This window comes from Macaca fascicularis, chromosome 17 (assembly GCF_037993035.2).
Source record: "Macaca fascicularis isolate 582-1 chromosome 17, T2T-MFA8v1.1".
Lineage (NCBI taxonomy): Eukaryota > Metazoa > Chordata > Mammalia > Primates > Cercopithecidae > Macaca > Macaca fascicularis.
In genome coordinates this window covers 53,955,923-53,979,198 of record NC_088391.1, presented here as the reverse complement: position 1 = coordinate 53,979,198, position 23,276 = coordinate 53,955,923, and the positions used below count along the sequence as shown (strand labels likewise).

The window sequence follows — 23,276 nt, the reverse complement described above, 5'->3', positions numbered from 1 at the left end:
AACTTATAACTTTTTAACTATAGTCACTAATTCTGTCTTAAAATATTTCCTCTTATAGTATATAATTATTCAATGCTAGCACTAAATGGTTACAATCTAAGATGCAGTATTTGTGAACTTACATTTATAAAAGATGCTATTGATGGTGGCAGGAGGCAGACAGGTTCCTAGGCAGGGCAGGTCCCTGGTGGGACCCAACCATCAAGTCAAGGATAGCCTGAAGTCTGGGGGTTGGGCTTCCAGTTCCAAGTAGAGTCTGCGACCAGGAGTGGGAACTTCCTTGACGCCTATCAGCCAGCCAGATGGTGCTTTTTCCACACCCAACCATGGACCGACTGAGCACCACTTCCTCCTGCCCATGGACAAATCAGCATGCACTTCCTCCATTCTGAGCCCATAAAAACCAAGGACACAGTCGGACTCAGACACCTCACAGGCTACTCGAGTTTGGGTAGGGGGCGGTCCTTTTTGGGTCCCCTCTCTCCTATAAACTGTGCTGTCGCTCAGTAAAAGTCTCTGCCCTGCTCATCCTTCAGTTGTCAGAGTAACTTCATTCTTGTTGGAAGTGGGGCAAGAACTTGGGACCTGCCAAATGTGGGTATGAAAAAGGCTGAAGCACTCTAGCCCAAGGTCCTCTGCCAGTGTTGGGCGACTGCCCCATACAACAGAAAGCAGCGGTGTGGCTGTCAGCCCAGGAACCACACGCTGGAGTTGGGCAACAGGACTGAAAAAGCTGTTAACACACCCCTGTCCACTGAGCTGCAAAAGGTGGGAATAATACTCTCTTTGGGGATCCTGAGTTGCTGGTGTCTCCGAGTTTCTTGGGAGCCACTGCATTCCCCTCATTCAGATGCAGGTGCCCAAGGTGGAAGCAGGTTGCTGCATGCCTGGCTGAGCGGCAGGCTGAACGTGGATACCACGGTGAGCACTGGATCCAGCCTGGAGCACAAGTCAAAGGCAGCCCACTGAACCAATTGGGTGGGTGCCTCCTGTGGCAATTCAAGGGCAATCCTGGGTAGGGGCATCACCAACATCAGAAGTCACCAGCTGGCAAAGCACCACTGGGGTCCTGTGTCACTAGTCTACTTTTTTAGTTTAAGATATTGTTGGAAGAAGACATAGGTCTTTGCTGATACTAATTTAAAAAACACCTTTTGAATATTAAACCTCCTTCTTACTTGTGCCTTCCCCCACAATTTGCTCTATAATTTCAGACAAATGTCCTAGCATCATCAATGCATTTTTCATTAACTCAACCTGCTCCTCAGTTCCTTCACCATCTGGCATATTTTTTAAGGTGACCTATTACTGTATAAATTCTATTTAAGCAACACTTGAGCAGGACACAATGCTTTTCTAAGTAAGCATTCATTGACAAAGTGTATTTTCTAACACAAATAATTCTCTAAAGGTCACCATATATTGAACTAGAATTCTTAGTATTTGATGTACTTAACCTAAATTTTATATTAACTTAAACATTTGTGTCAAACACATAAAAAATATTGCAGGCATGAAAAAAGTACATTTCATAAATAATTAATTGAATCAATAAGGATAAATTTGAAAAATGTTAGGGAAATGAATCGAAGGTCAAAATCAAATATTCTTCTGAATATATGCAAATAGTTTTAGTGCCAAGACTGAAAATGATTTTTTATGATTACAGAAGCTGTAGATATGTCCCGATATTTGCAAAAAATATGCTATAATAGTGGGCCAAGAGAGGTAGTCTAGAAACGGATTGATTTGGAGAACATATAAAATAATCAGCTTAATATGCATTATTATTTTCTTACCACAGCCAGTTCTGTGAATCAAGAATGAGAAACAGATGTTAGTGAATCAGCAGTGAGAAACAGCTGCTAGGAATACTGTATTCTGAAGTCATGTAGTGATTTTATGGTTCAAGTAAAACACTAACAAAAATATTAAGATAAGTACCACACACTTGTTACGAAAGGAAAGAACACTGAAAAGAAGTTAACTATGATTCAGTTTTAAATCTTAGATATATTAGTGTATCTTGACATCACAAATGTATTTAATAAATATAATTCTAATTTGATGTCAATTTGAATTAACTGATTACATAATTATTATTATTAACTTTTAAAGAGCTTTTTTTATGCCAGACACTATTCTAAACTATTTCGTTTACTCCTTACAACTCACTGAGAAAGTTATTTTTTTTTCATTTTACAAAGGAGGAATGTGAGGTTATAAATGAATTTCCAAAGATGACACTATTCCTGACTTAATACCAGTTATATCTTAGTCCAAAATAAAAATAAAAGCTGTAATTTAATTGTTTAAAAATTTGTGTAAGAAATATTATGTTATTTGTCATCTATCTGTCTCTTTCTATCAACTGTATTTCTTATAACATCCAAATTGCCAGATATCATGACACTGCAAGTCATTCAATCCATTCTCAAAATTAAAGAGATTTAATAGTGCTGAGTACTATTTTGACGGTAAATGAAATGTTTAATGACTGATATTCAAGTATAAAGGCATCAATCATCTGACAGGCACCATATTTAGGAGAAAAATTATGCATTTAAAAATAAATTGATAATGAAAGAAGGAATTCCTAATTTGGACTCAATATAAGATCAAAAGTCCAAAGACTGGCACTGGTTCTGCTTATAACCATCTCAATGGCTCCTTGTATAAAGATACCTGATATTTTAGGTCTCACTCATCTCTATATTTATTCACAAAGTATTTTAAAAGGACTTATGATGTGCCAAAAACAAAAGCAGACCTCGGAATAAAGTGATATAACAGACGTCAAACATACAGATGGCTTTTCCAGGCATTGGACTGCATGAAATAACTTAGTAACTGTGTGCAGAAATAATAGAGAAGTAGTCGGAAATCTGAGTTCTTAGACATACAAGAGATTTCAGACCCATAAAATGAGAAAGAACAAGCAAAGGGGAGTGAGAAACAGCTGCCAGTGTGATAGAACTTAAACCAAACTAAGATATCCCGAGAGAGCGGGCCCGCTTGGCGTGGCGTCCCTCCAGCGCTGGAGCTCTTGCCGGCGTCTCCCGGCTAGTGCGGCTGAAGTGCCGGCGGCTAAGGGCCCGCAAGCAGCCGCCACTCCTCCGGCGCTGGCTGTGGCGCTGGGGTCGTTGTTTCGTGACAACCACTCAGGTAGCCGCTTCTGAGACAGCAGATGCGGCCGCTTTACCCTAAGCGGGCACCGCGGCTCTCTGCACTGTCTCTGCCATGGCCCGACTCTTCTCTTCCGGACTCGACGCCAAGCGGTGACCCTGAGCCAACAGCAGGAGCGCCCGGAAATGGCGGCCTGTACTGCCTCGCACTGGCCCATCAAAGGGATCCTGAAGAACAAGACCTCTACAGCTTCCCCTATGGTGGCGTCGGCTGAACAGCCCAGCGGGAGTGTCGACGAGGAGCGGAGCAAAAAATTCCAGAAGTGGAAAGAAATGAACATCCTGGCGACATATCATCCAGCAGACAAAGACGATGGTTTAATGAAAATAGATGAACCAAGCACTCCTTACTGTCGTTAAGATGGGGATGGTGAAGATGCATGTAGTGATACAGAAACCACTGAAGTCATGGCAGCAGATACCTTAGCTAACAAATTAGCTGCTGCTGAAGGCTTGGATCCAAAGTATAGGGTTCAAGAACAAGAAAACAGTGGACAGGAGGCTAGTGACCTCTCACCTGAGGAAGGAGAAAAAAGGCGACAATTTGAAATGAAAAGGAAGCTTCACTACAACGAATGACTTAATATCAAATTAGCTAGAGAATTAATGTCAAAAGATCTATATGATGATGGCAAAGATGAAGAAATGTTAAAGACTGCAGATGGAGAAAGCATGAAGACAGAAGAATCAAATCAAGGCTCTACTACAGGTGACCAACGGCAAAACAAATTCACGAAGTTCATAGAAGAGCTTTGTTCAACACTGCAACTGTTTGCTAGATATAAATCCTGTTACTATAATACATTTCTTCTTGTTCTCCACAATTTATGATTTAAAGACCAAAATCATACCAGTTATTATATATTGCCAAGAATTAAATGATATCCTTAGAAACTGATTAGACTGAAAATGCCTAATTGATCTTATGCTTAGTACTTTACCACAAATGCAGTGTAATATCATCAGTCCAAAACTGCATTACTTTTGTAAAAACACTGGTTAAGTTGCATAAGATATTATATAGCATTTTATGCTTTAGAGGATGAAAAGTATCCTTGGAGAGGGAAAATAAGTTATTTTCAGCACTCTAAATGGGGCAATACCTCTTATAAATTTCGTTGGTTTGCTTTTTTAAAAAATCAAAACACAATTGAACAACAGGATGTATAGGCTAATAAATATTCAGGCCGAATAGTGTTTTAACACTGTTCTTCAAGTTGATTTGTCTGTTTAATTGAAAAGGATTACAAGAGTTACTCTTGCCTTTTCTGTCCTACTACCTTTAAAGTTCCTGTTGAGTTTCTTTGTATTTACAAGAAAAGGACTGAACTTTTTCTCATCAAAACTAGCTTTTTTTCCCACAAATAAATTATCAGGTTAAACTTGCAAAAAAAAAAAGTAGAAGAAGAAGAAGAAGCCAAGGTAGAATGTAGTTGTGGTCTGAGGAAATTAATGTTCTAAAAGTTGTAGAATGATAACAGGGTGTGAAAAGATACTGTTAAGTCAACTTAAACATGAACTGATGATTGACCACTGGATTCAGGTGAGCAGAGATGACAACAGCATGTGATATTTCTTCAGAGTAGAGGAAGCAAAGTCTGATTGAAGTTTGTTGGAGAGAGGATGGGAAGAGAAAGAGCTCAGACAGTAAGTACAGTTACACTTTCAATGAGTTTCGTTGAATAGAACAGTCAAGTCAGGCATTAAAGGAAGAGGCAGAGTGAAGGGACTTTTATTTACTTTTTGTTGCTCTGTTTCTAAGCCAGTAGAAACTGCAATATGTTTCTATGCAAATGAAAATATCCAAATAATAAGGAAAACATTGATCATACAGGAACATGATAGAGAAGTTGCCAGAGTCATTCACTTTGCAAACAAGAGGTAATAGGATCCATTGCACAAGTATAGAGCTGAGACTTACATAGGAGCATATAGCTCATTTGTTGTGGGAAGAGGATAGGAGTATAGGAGGGTTGATAGACTTGATGATGGGTTCATGCAGGCATTTCCTTCATACACTTTCTACTTTCTCAGTGAAATAATAGCCATGATTTTGTATCTGGAAAAAGATGCTGTAGTTCCATAGAGAGGAGAGTAATTGGAACAGTTATGCAGAATAATGGGAGAGTAAATTGAATAAGGAGATGGAGTGGTATCACCCTACAGCCTTAAGGAATCCCTTGAGTTCAATGGTCAGGATATTAAAATGAGATCATTCAGCATTGTTGTGAGGTTTTCTCCTTTAAGTTCACTTATTCGATGATGACTTAGAACAGGTGACCAGTGAAAACAGTAAACATTTTTTCAGGAAAATACAGCGGGAGTGTTGATAATGGTATTGAGGCTTTATGAACAAAAGAAAGAGATTATAATGAGTGGTCATAAGATGTAAGTTAGATAGGTAGGAAAGACATGGTGAACAGTGAAAATACAGTAGTATCAATGGATTGATTGGAAGATGGGATGAACCTAGTAAAAATGAGGAAGAGGGGTTAGCTGTCACTGGTAATTTTCAAAGTTTAGGTGGCTGAACTAACAGGGGCCAGAAGTCCATTGAAGGAGAATTTCTAAAGGAACTGCATGTGTAAATGGATATGGTAAGCATAGTGTATATGGATAGGAAATTTACTGAAAAGTTGCAGGGATAGTTTGGAAGAGAAAGATAGTAAGCTGAATTACTGAATTTTCAGAGAATGAGGGAGACTAAATTACAGATCTGGAGAGCTATAAATAGCTGTGGCAAAAAGGGGCAATGTGTGTCATAAACTGTTGTCACGAGCTTCAAAATAGATGAGAGTTTGGAGAAAGGATAAGGAACATTGGTTTGTTTGTTGTGAATAACACCACAGATCATTATGGGATGAGTATAAGACTTTTGAATGGATATGAAGAATCAGGTAGGCCAAAATCATACGAGCATAAATTGTGTTTCTTGATTGTAAATACAATTGTCTATCTGTTGGATCACATTGCTCCCCTCCCATTCAACAAGACTTGGGTATTTAAGAAACCATTATCCTACTACAGTGGGAAATCAATACCTTGTCCCATACTCCAGATAGAATTTCCTCACTCCAACAGAGTAGCACTTCCATTACGATGCTATAAAACAGAGGGCACAAACTCAAATATGTACAGGAAATTTAAATAATTAAAGTTGTTAGAGGAAAGAAAAATCAACTACCAAAAATATAATAAAACACTACTGTTACATAACTATGTAGTAAATAACAATATAAGGATTATTAATCCTAGCAATTATATTTTAAATTAAAAAATAAAAGTAATGCAATTACAAAAAATCAAAACAGCTATGCATGACCTTTCTCTTAACTTTTAATTCAGTTTTGATATAATAGAGCTTTTTTTTCTTAACATCAAAATGAGAATGTTAGATCTTTATTTTTCGATGTTGTAATGTGAACTATAGCATGTCAGAAACTTTATTATAGAGATCACATGAAGATTATTTTAAAATTATCTCTGTTACAATTTTAAATTGTAGTTATAAGTTGTTAGTGAATTGAAAATATGTTGAGTAAATTAAGTTTTTATTTTTAAAGGTTAGTATCTGTAATTGTCAATTATATTACTGATATAAGAATTTTGTTGGGAATGTAAAGATTAAATTATTATGACACCATGAAGGATAATTCTATCTCAGAAGTTATTAAAAATAAATCTTCTCAAAGATCAGAAGATTGCAAGATTTGTGAGGTCAGGAAGTGTGTCTGTATTGTTCACTGTTATATTCTTGGAACATGGAATAAGGCCTGGAACATAGCAGCCATTCAATAAATATTTTTGAGTGAGTTAACAAATTTATCTCATACCTGTCAAAGAATTTGTTTTCTATTAATGCTGCCTAAATGGACATTGCTATATAAATTTGAATAATTTTATGTCTCACTGAATGAACAAGTCACGTTAACAATAACATAAAAAGTAAATTATTTTGATTTTAGAAATTAATTTTGTAAAATCAATGTTCCCTTTTTTTGTTTCTTCATTTCCAGAAAAGTAAAACACTACACATTTACCTTTGAAAAAAAGATGTGCTTTAAAGTAGTGAATTGAATCCCATTATTTAAGGATGCAAATGCATTATTCTGTAGAATTTACACTTGAAAATATCAATTAGTAATAGGGGAAGTACTTATTTTGAAGGGCAGAAATCTGATCATAGGCTCATAAGCTCTATAGTGTTCATCTTTACCATGCTACAATACACAAGCCCAAAGAGATAACAATGTATCTTAGAAATCCTGCAGAGAAACACACGCCTGTCACCCATGCTTCAAACACAAGCCTATGATAAGTTTTGAGTATAGAAAAATATTACCCCCTTTATCTCATTCCTGTCCCCAGCTATTCTGGCTAAGAAGAATTAGTGGAAGAACATTAGGCTTAGTAATCATTTTAATGCATGCCTCAGCCTATTTGTAGCTGTGTCTCATAGACAATACTGTTTCTTTAACCTTTCTTCTGATTGTTCTATTTGTGAATGGTTTTATTGTTTATAATGAGGTTTTGTGTTGTAGTTTTGTGCTCTTTGAGGTTTTTTTCTTTGCTTTTTTTTTTTTTTTTTGTCTTATCTAGTTGCAATTACCTCTGTTTCTTCATGGTATGTTTCTGTGTGGTTGTGTATGTGTGCATGCACCTGTGTGTGTGTGTGTTTACAGAGTACTCTGTAGACAAATTTGGAGCTCTAGATCTCATGAGGCTTCTGCTGGAACAGTGAGACTATCCAGAGTTGACCTCAGTCTAACTCAGTGTGGGAAATGTACATGACATAAATTAAAACTCGTTATGTAAATAGGAAGAGATCCAAGTTAACATAGTTTCTATAAGTCCCACAAGGTGTTACAAGTCATCTGACAAGATTGTAAGGCTATTTCATTTATATGAGTCAGTATGCTCTGTATTACATTCTTCAAAGTAAGACTGTTTACTTTAGCTCCTAGGAAGCAGTCACATTACCATCAGTGATAATTACCATCATTAAAACAATACCTTAATAGAACACTAATTTGGGGGCTCTTGCAGTTCTTTTATAGGAAGCATTACATACTGAGTGGATGTTACATTTACTTTCACACAAGTTCCTAATAATAGTGAAACACAAGAGAGCCTCCCATTGGGAAATGCCTCACCTCACCAAACACTATAGAATTTCACAGGAAGTGATTTTAATTCAGATATAAATGTATATTCATAAAAATTCCAACTTGTTTAACTACTTATATTTGTATAAAGAGTGAACAAATACATAATCATATCATCAACTATTTGATTTTTAATTATAATTATATACTTTGGTGAGGAAAATGTGTGTTAAATATATCTAACTATTGGCTGATTGGTTTTAAAATATTGATGGAGCTGTGTGGAAGCAATGGAGATAAAAATGTATTAAGTTTTAAAGTTTTGATTATCTTGAATATGTCTAGTATTTACAAAAATCAATCCTTAGATCAGTGATTCTCTCCTTAGGCTGCATTCTGGTATTACCTTGAAGTCTTAAAAACCCGAGTGTGCTGGATGCAACCCAGTCCAATTAAATCAATATCCCTACAGATGGGACCCAGGGACCTGTATTGTATAAAGCCTCAGGTGATTGTTCTGTGCAGACAATGATGAGAACCACTGAGGATAATCTGAATACATGATTAGGCTTCAAGCTAACCTGGAAAACTTCTCAACAAAAGAATGATGTGAGTCAAATCAAAACACAATTTTTTATGAAGTTATCAATAACAATGTTTTCCCTCAAGAAAATGTTCTATATGGAGTTATTATCCCAAATAACCACTGATTTTGAAGAATTATAACCAATATTTATATATGTGTGTATATATATGTGTATGTATATATATGTATATCTCCATATATATCTTAAAAACTATTCTGGTATACTAATTTTTTGAGAAAACATAAATATATACTGAAAAAAGATAATGATGTTTGGTCTCTATACACAAATGAGCTCTGAAACATGAGCTAATTTCTTTGCTAGATTATGTCGATTAAAGGACTTTAAGATAAGCTCCATTATTCATCAATATTCAGTTTTTTCAATAAATTCTTTGAAAGAATAATATTTAAGAACCATGGAAGTTCATTTAAAAATGCCCCCACCCAAATATAAATCTTAAAACAATTCCAATTAAATGCATTGGATTTTACTTAAGCTTTTAAAACATATAGGCCCCTCAGCAGATACATACTCAGCAGATATGCTGCTTTTTGTTAAAATTTCCCAACCTCTTTTGGAAAGTAAACATATCATGCATGTTTTATGCAAATGGTAGAAACAATTTTCCATATGTGAATACTTTTAGCAATTAAAATAACTACTTTTGTGAGTATACTAGTGTCTTTTGAACATTTTAAAATGACTTTATGCTGATTTTTCCTGTGATTATTTTTTAAACAAGCCATTTTTCTGACCTAGAGGACTATCTCTATACATTTTGTTTGTCCAAAAGATCAATAAAACCAATATCACTATAATTTTCCTGTATAAATTGCAAGGCGGCAAGGGTTTCATTATTGTTCTATATCTGAAATTTAACGTGTGATTTATGTTATTACATATCCATTTGCATATAAAATTAGATAATCTGCTATTCTCAGTGACATAAATGAATATAATTAACCTCTGTAGGCTGAATGTCTTTTCAGCTCTCTAATCAAATGATGATTTAGAGTTATAGGATTAAATAAAATTATAAAATAATTAGTTATATATCTTATCTATTGATTACAACGGAAGCTTGTTTGTTTTATCAACAATAAAATACATGTCATTCTAAATAAGAATTTTGATACCTTGTAGCTGTTTGAAGTAATTATCTTTTTTTAAATTTTTTAATTTTTTTATTATATTTTAAGTTCTAGGGTACATGTGCATAAAGTGCAGGTTTGTTACATATGTATACTTGTGCCATGTTGGTGTGCTGCACCCATCAACTCGTCAGCACCCATCAACTCGTCAGCACCCATCAACTCGTCATTTACATCAGGTATAACTCCCAAGGCAATCCCTCCCCCCTCCCCCCTCCCCATGATAGGCCCCTGTGTGTGATGTTCCCCTTCCCGAGTCCAAGTGATCTCATTGCTCAGTTCTCACTTATGAGTGAGAACATGCGGTGTTTGGTTTTCTGTTCTTGTGATAGTTTGCTGAGAATGATGGTTTCCAGCTGCATCCATGTCCCTACAAAGGACGCAAACTCATCCTTTTTTATGGCTGCGTAGTATTCCATGGTGTATATGTGCCACATTTTCTTAATCCAGCCTGTCACTGATGGACATTTGGGTTGATTCCAGGTCTTTGCTATTGTGAATACTGCCGCAATAAACATACGTGTGCATGTGTCTTTGTAGTAGCATGATTTATAATGGTTTGGGTATATACCCAGTAATGGGATGGCTGGGTCATATGGTACATCTAGTTCTAGATCCTTGAGGAATCGCCATACTGTTTTCCATAATGGTTGAACTAATGTACAATCCCACCAACAGTGTAAAAGTGTTCCTATTTCTCCACATCCTCTCCAGCACCTGTTGTTTCCTGACTTTTTAATGATCGCCATTCTAACTGGTGTGAGATGGTATCTCATTGTGGTTTTGATTTGCATTTCTCTGATGGCCAGTGATGATGAGCATTTTTTCATGTGTCTGTTGGCTGTATGAATGTCCTCTTTTGAGAAATGTCTGCTCATATCCTTTGCCCACTTTTTGATGGGGCTGTTTGTTTTTTTCTTGTAAATTTGTTTGAGTTCTTTGTAGGTTCTGGATATTAGCCCTTTGTCTGATGAATAGATTGCAAAAAATTTCTCCCATTCTGTAGGTTGCCTGTTCACTCTGATGGTAGTTTCTTTTGCTGTGCAGAAGCTCTTTAGTTTAATTAGATCTCATTTGTAAATTTTGGCTTTTGTTGTCATTGCTTTTGGTGTTTTAGACATGAAGTCCTTGCCCATGGCTAGGGCAATCGGGCAAGAAAAAGAAATAAAGGGTATTCAGCTAGGAAAAGAAGTCAAATTGTCCCTCTTTGCAGATGACATGATTGTATATTTAGAAAACCCCATTGTCTCAGCCCGAAATCTCCTTCAGCTGATAAGAAACTTCAGCAAAGTCCAAGGATACAAAATTAATGTCCAAAAATCACAAGCATTCTTATACACCAGTAACAAACAGAGAGCCAAATCTTGAATGAACTTCCATTCACAATTGCTTCAAAGAGAATCAAATACCTAGGAATCCAACTTACTAGGGATGTAAAGGACCTCTTCAAGGAGAACTACAAACCACTGCTCAGTGAAATAAAAGAGGGCATAACCAAATGGAAGAACATACCATGCTCATGGATAGGAAGAATCAATATCGTGAAAATGGCCATACTGCCCAAGGTAATTTATAGATTCAATGCCATCCCCTTCATCAGGTTTCTGTGAAGAAACCCTACCAATGAGTTTCTTCACAGAATTGGAGAAAACTGCTTTAAAGTTCATACGGAACCAAAAAAGAGCCCGCACCTCCAAGACAATCCTAAGTCAAAAGAACAAAGCTGGAGGCATCACGCTACCTGACTTCAAACTATACTACAAGGCTACAGTAACCAAAACAGCATGGTACGGGTACCAAAACAGAGATATAGACCAATGGAACAGAACAGAGTCCTCAGAAATAATACCACACATCTACAGCCATCTGATCTTTGATAAACCTGAGAAAAACAAGAAATGGGGAAAGGATTCCCTATTTAATAAATGGTGCCTGGAAAATTGGCTAGCCATAAGTAGAAAGCTGAAACTGGATCCTTTCCTTACTCCTTATATGAAAATTAATTCAAGATGGATTAGAGACGTAAATGTTAGACCTAAAACCATAGAAACCCTAGAAGAAAACCTAGGTAATACCATTCAGGACATAGGCATGAAGTAATTATCTTATGAACTGAATATAAATGATCACTTGGGCTATCACAAGTAAAATATGTCAATTTTTTAAAAAGTAAAGTCCTTTTAATGTTTAGTTATCCTGCTTTTGAGCACTATATAAACAAACAGTTTTGAAAATTTTTATAAATCCACTCTACAGCACAAATTTTTATAACTTAAATACTGTATATAGGTAATGGTCCTATTCACCGCTTTATTAGAATTCAAACATCCTACTTAACTACTTAGATTTATAATACGTTAACTGTAATGTAATTTTATAATTAATGGTAATATAATCAGTCTTCCATCATACATATTATTAGTCACCCCTAAATACACTTAATATATTACCAAGTAAACAAGAGTTTATTCTTTCTTACAACCCAGTTCTAAAGGATGGATGTTTGTTAGTTGCTGCAGCAGTAAATAAATCTTGGTCATGACCCTCCTGAAACAGTCCAACATGCTGTGTGGCAAGCTTGCCACAGGTGAAGATGTGAGGTACAAAATTACATGATAGCTTAAAGATTAGAAAGTTAAGTTCAAAGAAGTTGACAAAGGCAGCATATGCAACTCCTTGCTACCTGCATGGCTGCTTAAGAGTGGCCTTGGGCCTGTAATATTTCTTATTGGGAGATAGAAAACCCTCCCAGCCCAGGCTGGGCTTGTCATATTTCCAGCAAGAAAATACTTTTCCCTGTTTAGACTTGATATATGCTCCTTAAATATTCTGCTTATGCACAAGCCTCAGTGATCCTCTGGCACGCCCCCAGCTTTCTGTATTTCAGACCCCATGGGGGAGAGGTCATGGTCCCTTTACTGCAGTACAAAGTGAGGTGCTTGCAGCCACCCTACCCACATCGTCTACGGAGTGGGTCCTCTGGCCATGGGGAAACAAAGTCTTGCACTCTTTTTCTTCTTTTGCTGTAAATAAACAGCTGTACCATACCACTTGAGCCTAGTGTACATGTTTTCGGTTCTCATTGACCCCAAATCATGTAGGTCTCTTCCCTGGGTGGCATTCATCTGCTTGTTAATCTTGGCTACACTCATTTTATATTCTGTCCTGCAGCACAGTTTGACCAATCAGTGAACAGTGAAACACAGCTATTTCTAAAACGTATTTTGGTAAACCCTCTTGGAAGGAACAAAACTAGTGTTTGTTGCACTTCTATATTACCATGTGAAACTGAGAGTGTTAAGGCACAACTGCTGCAGATAGTTGCTAAGTGATGTCAGGGAAACTTGTGTACCTCTTAAAAATGTGAACAACTCAAAGTTGTGCTGTATTCAAAGTTTAAAATAAAGCGTACACCTTCAAATATTTTGACACAAACTTTTAAACAACAGTTTGTCCAAATAGGCTATACATCAGAAAAATCTAGAAGCTCAGAACATATCATGCAAATAGAATTGTAAACATGTAGTCTATGTAAAAGCAAATACAATCTCCTGATTAAAAAATTACTACATAACATTGGGCATTTTAATGGAGCCTAATTATTGGATTCACTCTACAAATCTGTACTGAGAAACTATTATGTACAGGAACTGAAGTCGTCATTTGGGGTACACTAGAGTAATTAGAAAAGAAAAATAGAAAAAAAGATAGAAGAAAGATCAAACAAAATATCTGAAGTTCTCCATCTTTGTGCATTTCATATTCTGGATAGGACAGACAGATTATAACCAAAAAAGTACAGTCAACTGGAAAATGTCATAGAGGCTAAACTATGGTGAATGTTGGTGATAGAATAAACAAATAGATCAACAAAATAGAAAATAAATAGAAAGACTAGAATAGAAAGCCCAGGAATAAACCCAAATAAATACACTTTATCATAAATCAACTTACCTTGGGCAAAGGAGTAAAGGCCATAGAATGGAGGAAATACAGTATTTCCAACAAATGGTGCTGGAGCTTCTAGGTATCCATATGCAAAATAATGAAATTTAGACACAGACCTTACATCCTTCACAAAATTTAACCCTAAATGTATCTTAGATCTAAATGTAAAACACAAAAGTATAAAACTACCACAAGATAACACAGGAGGAAGCCTAAATGATCTTGGGTATGGTGATGACGTTTTAGATACAATACCAAGCACATGATCCAAGACAGAGAAAAATTGGTAAGATGAATTTAAAAACTTCTGTTCTACAAAAGACAGTGCTAAGATTATTAGAAGACAAATCACAGGGTAGGGGAAAATATTTGCAAAAAACTCATCAGATAAAGGACTGTTGCTCAAAATATATATTGAACTTTTTAAATTCAACAATAACAAATCAAATAACCTGATTGAAAATGCAAATTAAAATAAGAATGAGATACCATTGCATGTCTTTTAGAATGATCAAAGTCTGAAATAATGGCAACACTAAATGCTGGCAAGTATGTGGAGTAATAAGCCTTCTCATTCAGTGCTTGTGAGAATTAAACATGGTACAGTCACTTTGGAAGACCATTGGAGCTTTCTTACAAAATAAACAAAGTCCAACAATTGCCCACTGCACACCTGTATGCTTACCAAAGGAGTTGAAAACTTATGTCCACACAAAAACTTGCACCACAGATTTTTATAGCAGCCTTGTTTATCATTTCCAAAACTTGAAAGCAACCAAAATGTCCTTTAATAAGTGAAAGAGTAAATAAACTGTGACACATCCACACAATGAAATATTAATCAGCACTAAGAATAAATGAATTAACAAGCCATAAACAGACATAGCCTTAAGTGAATATGACTAAGTGAAATAAGCCAATCTGAAAAGGATACATACTGTATGATTGTGTCAGTTTGATATTTGCACATTCATCCAAACCCATAGAGTGTAAATCCTAATGTTAACTATGAACTTTAAGTTGTTATGAGGTGCTGATGTAGGTTCACCAATTGTAGCAAAGGTATAATTGTGATAGGGGATGTAGATAATAGGGGAGAAAATGCATGGGTGTGGGCAGTGGGCATATAGTACACTAGTCACATCTTATCTACAGGTAGAAGTTCTAAGACTTCCAGAGGATGCCTGAAACCACTACAGATAGTAGCAAACTTTGTATTTTTAGTTGACTCCTGAACAGTATAGGGGTTTGGGGTGCCAGTCCCCCATGCAATAAAATATCTGCATATAACTTTTGTCTCTTCAAAAACTTAACTACTAATAGCCTACTGTTGACCAGAGCCTTATAATAACACGAAACAGTCAATTGACACATATTTGTCTGTTATATTTATTATATACTGTATTCTTACAATAAAGTAAGCTAGAAAAAAGAAAATATTATTCAAAGTCTTAAGAAAGAGAAAATATGTTTTACTATTTATTAAGTGGAAGTGGATCATCATAAAGGTCTTTATCATCATTGTCTTCACATTGAGTAGGCTGAGGAGGAGGAGGAAAAGGAGGGGTTGATCTTGCTGCCTCTGGGGTGACAGTGGTGAAAGAAAATCTGTATGAAAGTGGACTCGCTTAGTTCAAATCGGTATTGCTCAAGGGCCAACTGAGTATTATGTGTTTTTCCTATACATATATACCTATCTACAATAAAGACACTTTATTGTATCAATTAGGTATATTAAGAAATTAACAATACTACTGTATTAGTCAGTTTTCATGCTACTGATAAAGACATACCTGGGGTCGGGCATGGTGGCTCACGCCTGTAGTCTCAGCACTTTGGGAGGCCAAGGCGGGCGGATCACCTGAGGTCGGGAGTTCTCAACCAGCCTGAGCAAAATGGAGAAACCCCGTCTCTAGTGAAAATACAAAATTAGCCAAGGTGGTGGAACTTGCCTGTAATCCCAGCCGCTTGGGAGGCTAAGGCGGGAGAATCACTTGAACCCGGGCTGCAGAGGTTGCAGTGAGCCAAGATTGTGCCATTGCACTCCAGCCTAGGCAACAAGAGCAAAACTCCATTTCAAAAAAAAAAAAAAAAAAAAAAAAAAAAAAAAAAAAAAAGACATACGTGGGACTGGGAAAATTTTACAAAAGAAAGAGGTGCATAGGACTTACAGTTCCATTCTACATAACTGAGGAGGCCTCACAACCATGGTGGAAGGCAAGGAGGAGCAAGTCACATCTTTGGTGGATGGCAGCAGGCAAAGAGAGCTTGTGCAGCTCAATTCCCATTTTTAAAACCAGCAGACCTCATGAGACTTATTCACTATCATGAGAACAGCACGAGAAAGACTCACCCCTATGATTCAGTTACCTCCCGCTGGGTCCCTTCCCCAACACATGGGAATTCAAGATAATATTTGGGTGGGGACACAGCCAAACCACATCAACTGCTAATAAAATATGACAGATAAAAATATCCCAGCATCACTGCCTTTGTACTTTGGGGCTATTATTAAGTAAAATAAGATAAAGGTTACATAAACATAAGCACTACAATTCCATGGCAATGAGTCTGATAACCAAGAGACCTATTGAGTGACTAATGGGTGGGATGATTCATGGCCCTGGTCCCTGGGCAGGACAGAGTGGGACAGCATGAGATTTCATCATGCTACTCAATATGATGTGCAATATTAAGCTTATGAATTGTTTATTTCTGGAATTTTACATTTAATAGTTTTGGAACATGAAAGTAACTGAAACTGAAAAGTCAAACCACAGATAATGAGAGACTACTGTAATTCTCTGTACTTTCTGCTCTATTGTGGCATGAGCTTAACTGCTCTAAATAAAATCTTTAAAAGTAAAAAAGAAAAAAAGAGATGGCTTATGTCATCTACATATAAAAATATATATGCATATATGATAAATGTTACATTTTTTTTAAAGTAGAATATGGTTTATGAGTGGTTCCCATGGTAATGTCTCATGGTGCAGTATTGCGGGCATAATGACACATAGAGAAGATGAGATTTGAGCAAATCTTTGAGAGAGGTAAAGGAGATGTCAAGCAAATATTTTAGAGATGTGCCCTGCATGCGTGGGGAGTGTTGAAGGAAGAACACTGTGGCCAGTGTGCCTGGATATTATCTGTTCTTACATGGAAATTATTTTATGATTCTGCATGCTGTGGGTTTCCATGAAAACGTCATTTCTCTTCTTTAATCTTAAGCTTCCTATGAAAATATATTTTCTGTGACTCATTTTTTATGCCTGCATATCCTGGTAGTTAGAAGCTGCATTGAACCAAATTCATTCTAGATACAAAGTCAGACAAAAATGATAAAGTTCTCATGAGAATCCAATTTGAATTACTCAGAAGGTATAAAGGGAAAGAAAAAATTAGTGAGAATGCAATATTTATACGATATTTGTAATCAGGTCAACTTTAATGTTATTTTTCTGTGTTTTGGGCCAGCTTTGCATGGGCGGAGGATGATCTAGTCAATATGCTCAGTTGAAAGAGATATATAACCACTAGAAATTTACAATGATAATTTATATAAAACAACATTACTTAGCAGACAAGACTGAAAAGCAGTTAATAAAGTGAAATATATAACAAGAAAATTCTGAGAAGACATATTAAAGTAGTAAACGTGTAAAACATAAAGCAATAAAAAGACATGGTAGGAAGAGTAAGGTAGTGTGAGCTGCATCTAATTGAAGTTATGGAAATAAAAATATAAATAAATGTGTAAATAAGTCATAATTTCAGAGGTAATGGTAAAATTTATGGCAAGTGTTAACACACAGATTTAAGAAGCCCCAAATTCAAATCATAATGCATAAAATATAAATTTCACTTCAATGCATCTTAGTAAAACTAGAGTTAATAAAAAAGACTTTAACAGCAACCAGAGAAGAGATAAATAATGACTGGAAGTCAAAGAATAAATGAAAATCTGCAGAGTACCAAGAGAAAATAATTAACTTAGAATTCTAACGTACAGTCAATATATCTTTCAAGAATGATAGTGGAATAAAAATACTTTCTACCAACAAATGTTTTCTATGAAAGATATTTTCTAATGAAAGATCTAACAGATGATTTTATGATGAAGAAAAATTACTTCAAACATAAATTTTGAGATACAAAAAGTAATGATAAAGAATATAATTGATAAAGTTGTAGGTCGATACAAGCAAAGACATAATTTAAAAAAATCATTATTTCATTTAGCATGAAGAAAGAGATGTTAATTTTAACAATTACATGGTTGACATACATTCTGGCTTCCCAGGATATTTTAAATGTATAATTATGTAAATAAACTGCGTGTCTCACTATAAACATAGATATAACTCATACTTTCAACAATGCACTGAATTAGATGACGAATCATATGCTAATAGTGGCCCTAACATTGATAGGTGAGTTTCACAGTAAAAATTTGCCACATAATATTAGGGAAATAGAAATGACATATTTAAGTTACAAATTGTTAGAGAAAATAAGGAAAAAAATTGAATCAAAAAGTAAGAAAATAGAAAAACCACATTAAGGGGTGGTGTAAAGAGAAATTATATAAGATATTTGAGAAATAACAGTAGTTCAGTAAATATAATAATTATTAATTACTTAAAAAGACCTAGAAAAAGACAACGATTATAAAACTGCATTAAACTGCTCAATTTATCTATATTTTTTAAGTAAACATACCTACAAACAAAGGACACATTTTCGGAATAAAAGATGATCTAGCCAAATACATAGTAACTGGAACTAGCTGAGATAGCACATTTATATCTGAGAATATAGACTTTACATAAAATTTTTACTAGAAAATAAGAATTCAAAATACCCTTAAAAGTCTAAATCTTTTAAAATGTATAAATGTAAATATTTCTAATAGCACATCTTCAGAATATATAAATTAAAAATTGATGTTCTGGTTAGGGGATGGGTAGCAGCAGAAACCCAGCGGTATTCATTGTGTACTTGGTGATTCTACTATCAGAAGAGTACATGAATTTCAGTTATCATCATCAAGTTGATTTTAGGGGTTGTACATCTGGCCAGTTGTTCTGTGAGAAAGTGATTTTCTTCAGAGTGATTTCATCTGGCAATAGACTAAGAACAGAGAAGTTGTCAAGTTGTCCTTTATAGAAATCTTTAGGGGATACTCATGAGACTGCTTGTTGAATTTCAAGTTGGGCAGATTTTAGAGCCTCTTGTTGCAGAGAATCCCATTCAGAGTGGGATGATTTGTGAGTTATAACATAAATTAGGCTAAGAAAAATTTTAAAATAGGAATATATTGCCTCCAGAACCCTCAGAACCTTAAAAGAAGTCAAGATTGTTTCAACATTCTTAGTGCTGAGAAGATCAATAGTTTTATTTTATTATTACAATTTTTTTTTCTAAAAGTGTCAGAGATGGAACAGTTTTTAGCAAACCAAACAATTTTCAGAAATCTAACTGAAGTGGTGGGACCTTGTTGTAAATGCAGAGTTGTAACCTATTTCCACCCCTATTTTTGTAAACTCCTTTGTGATTACTTTTACGTCCTGCATGTGTGTGTGACAAATAACTCTCCTTGGAGGAGATAACATCAATGTAATATCAGACCTGTGCTCCTGGAGAAAGCTGGATACAACTAAGATCCTTCCTACAAACACTGTAAAAGATGGAAAGGCTATTGTATCACCCCATCAGTAGCCAGGAAAATCTATATCCCTTCAAAGGTGAAGGCACTGCAGCTGAAATAAGCACTAAACAGAACATGTTCACCTAACTAGGCACTGAGCAGAGCATGTTAATCAAATCTAGTACCACAAAGAATTTACTAGTTGCTGATTGGATGGAATCAATGATTTCAGTAATATTATATGTGTGGACTTTAATGGGTAGAGCCACCTTGAGTTCATGGTCATCCACTGCCACTGCAAGATGTCCCTCATTATTTTCAGTTTTAAGAACAGATTAAATTGGGCTATTTAACAGTAAAATAGTAAAAATAATCATTCTTTTCTACATAGGGCTATAAAGTAAATTTCAAACACTGAAGTCCACATTTTAATTTATATTAGGCTTTATCAACTCTTTTAATTGAAATAGTAGAAGATCCATAGGGTTGTATTTGTCAAGTTAATTTTAAGTGCCAAAGACATAATTTTATTTCAATTATTTACTTGAGTCAAAGGGCCACTATAGGATATTTTAAGGGCAATGAATACTATGGCCATGAGAAATTTTGGCAAAGCAACATTTCTCATGGTTAAGTTGATACATATCTGTTAGTTTTCTGTTTTATGCCTGGTAACTTCCTTAAGAAAATAGGAGGTACGTTGTTTAAATTTAGTGAATTTAGTATGATATCCATGCATAATAGCAATTTTGTCACCTATATTAGTTAAGGCCATGAATAGTTGTCAATAGGTATATTTCAGCAGATTTTAAAATAAATTTAGAACCTATGATGTAGAGATGTAAGTGCTACACAGCACCCTTTTAATATTTCTATTGGATAAATTCTTTAAGTAAATTTATTTCCATTTATATCAGACTGTGGGCCTCTGTCTCAGTTTCTGGTTTATCATTATGTATCTAGGCATCTGTCTTGCTTTTTGTACTGATGGTAGCTCATTTTGTGTGTTTGTCCATTAGTCCCCATGTTCTCAGGCTCCTTCCCTACACTCCTAATATTTGTAAGTTTCTCCCTCCAGAAGTTCCCAAATTGCTGTCATCACAGTTGAGAGACTCCCCAAAGTACTTATTGCATTATTGGCTTTAGAGGCGCTAGGCAAAAGCCAGGTGTGAATGCTATTTGGTATGTTGACAAACCACAGCATTTATCAGACTCACAGTCCGACCATTTTATATTTGTCCAATAGAGTGATGGTGCCCTCTGGCTTTTTAAGGAAGAGGGTGGATGAAAGATAAGGCACTGTAAAGGATTCAAGACAACTTTTTCCCAAGATCTGTGCCAATGTTCCTTGGATGTTTTCCTCCATAAGTTTGAGGATCAGAATCTCTGTTGTGATAGAAGTACAGGTGGTGGTAGCAGCATTTGGATTCCTAGAGACCTATCTTATATTAAGAGTATTGACATCAGCGTTCAAAAATAGTGACTATAGTTATTTAAGCAACCACCTAATGGGTCCACAAATTGTACAGTATATAGGTGTTTTCCCAAGCACTCAGTAGAATGTGAGTCAATGTTTTATTGATGTCTAGATCCAATCAAAGCTTATGGTTAGATCAAGATAAATGATTAATTTGACACACAGATATGTATGGACTGAGACACATAATCAGCGCCATGTTAAGAAAGATCCCTAATCCCATACTGGTATTCTTGAGCATCAGCTACCAAAATTTTCAAATAATACCAGTTAAATATGCAGCAGAACCTTGACAGAAGTAACATATGTTGTGCTAAGAAGTAAAGCTCAAAGCACATGAAAGTCAGCTGGCAACAGCTCAAAGTGCATACTGTCCAGCAGAGAGCAGAGCCAATCAGTGAACCACGGCAGAAAGGGCCACAGGTAGTAGTCATTACCTAGACTATCCTATTCACACACCAATTGTTTTCTGGTTCCCTGTGGGATCCATCCCCCCAACCCAAAACTGATATGGATGTGGAGACTGATTATACCACAAATACACCAAGGTATAAAAAGATTTATTACTCTCATAATGGGACTTTTTGATTGAGTGTTTAAGGTGGAGGAGCCGGGAGAGGTTTTTTGCATAGGAGCTTGGGTTTGTGCTGTTTGATCTTTCCTATTCATCAAAGAAAGGTGCCTATGGACTCTGTCTGCTTTTCCAGAAATAGCACAAAAACAGAAAGGGGGAATTTAGGCCTCAAAGCTATCCAACAGTCAAATATCAAAAACAGAGTCATTTAAAAAGATTGTATCTTTTTATTTGTATAAATATAACAGGTATATAAAAATTTCACAATGCATATGTATATCAAATCATCACCTTGTATACTTAAATATATATCATTTTTTGTCCATATATATTAATAAAGCTAAAAGAAAACATTTTATTTTAAAAATAGAAGCCTATAACCACAATCCAATTAAGCAAAAATAAAGAGAAATCAGGGAAAATGTGTTTGGAAACTAAAACATATTTATGAATAAATCAATGTCAAAAAAAGAGAAAATATAATAAAAGCAGGAAATTTTGTTAACAGATGTCTTTTTTTTTTTTTTTTTTTTTTTGAGACAGAGTCTCCCTCTGTCACCAGGCTGGAGTGAAATGGCGCAATCTTGGTTCACTGCAACCTCCACCTCCCGGGTTCAAGCACTTCTCCTGCCTCAGCCTCCTGAGTAGCTGGGATTACAGGCATGTGCCACCATGCCTGGCTAATTTTATATTTTTTGTAGAGATAGTGTTACACCATGTTGGTCAGGCTGGTCTTGAACTCCCGACCTCAGGTGATCCACCCGCCTTGGCCTCCCAAAGTGATGGGATTACTGGCGAGAGCCCCCGCTCCAGGCAAATAGATGTCATTATTAAAGCTGTAAACTAACAGTACAATATTGCTCCAGAAATAAATGAATTGACTAATGGGACATTAAAAGAATTCAAAAATATATATTGTTTCAGTTAGCCTTTGTTACATGTGATGGGCTGAATTGTGTCAAAATTCAGATGTTGAATCCCTATCTCCCAGCGGATTTTATTTGGAGATAGAGCCCATAAGAAAGCGATAATTGCTAAATGACGTCATTATTGTGAGAATAGGGTTGATGATGTTACAAGAAATGAAAGAAAACACCCTTCTCTCTCTCTCTCTGTGCACACTCAGAGGAAAGACCATGTGAAGCTACTGCCAGAAGGGCCATCTGCAAACTAGGAAGAGAGACCTTACCAGAGACCAACCCTAACGTTACCTTGATTGAGATGTATAGACCCCAGGACTGTAAGAAAATAAATTTCTGACATTTAAGCCAGACTGTGATATTTTGTTATGGCAGTCCAAGTAGGCTAATACATTACATAACACAACAGTGGCTTAAATAAGAATTAATTACTTCTCATGGTTCTGTGTATTGGCAACATTGGTGGTTCTTCTATTCGTTTACCTAGAGTCAAGTATAGGGCAGCAGTCATCTGATATCTAGACTGGAGCCAGAGATTGTCTTAGAGATCCTCAGCCTAGCAGTGCCTCACCATACACCTGCCTCCAGTGCTTCATCACACTAGTACTGGACAGTGATCATGAGGTCTGGCAGCTCATCAAATGCCGGGAGTACATTTTCTCTCATTTCAGATGTC

General features: G+C 35.8%; 1 long non-coding RNA gene and 1 pseudogene across 1 annotated transcript in view; one reads left to right on the top strand and one right to left on the bottom strand.

The window, feature by feature from the left end:
- LOC123569766 (uncharacterized) overlaps positions 1-23,276 on the bottom strand; it is a 68,101-nt gene that overhangs the window by 26,495 nt on the left and 18,330 nt on the right. The gene's annotated exons all lie outside the window — the stretch shown is intronic.
- On the top strand, positions 3,312-4,016 carry LOC123569765 (protein phosphatase inhibitor 2 pseudogene; annotated as a pseudogene).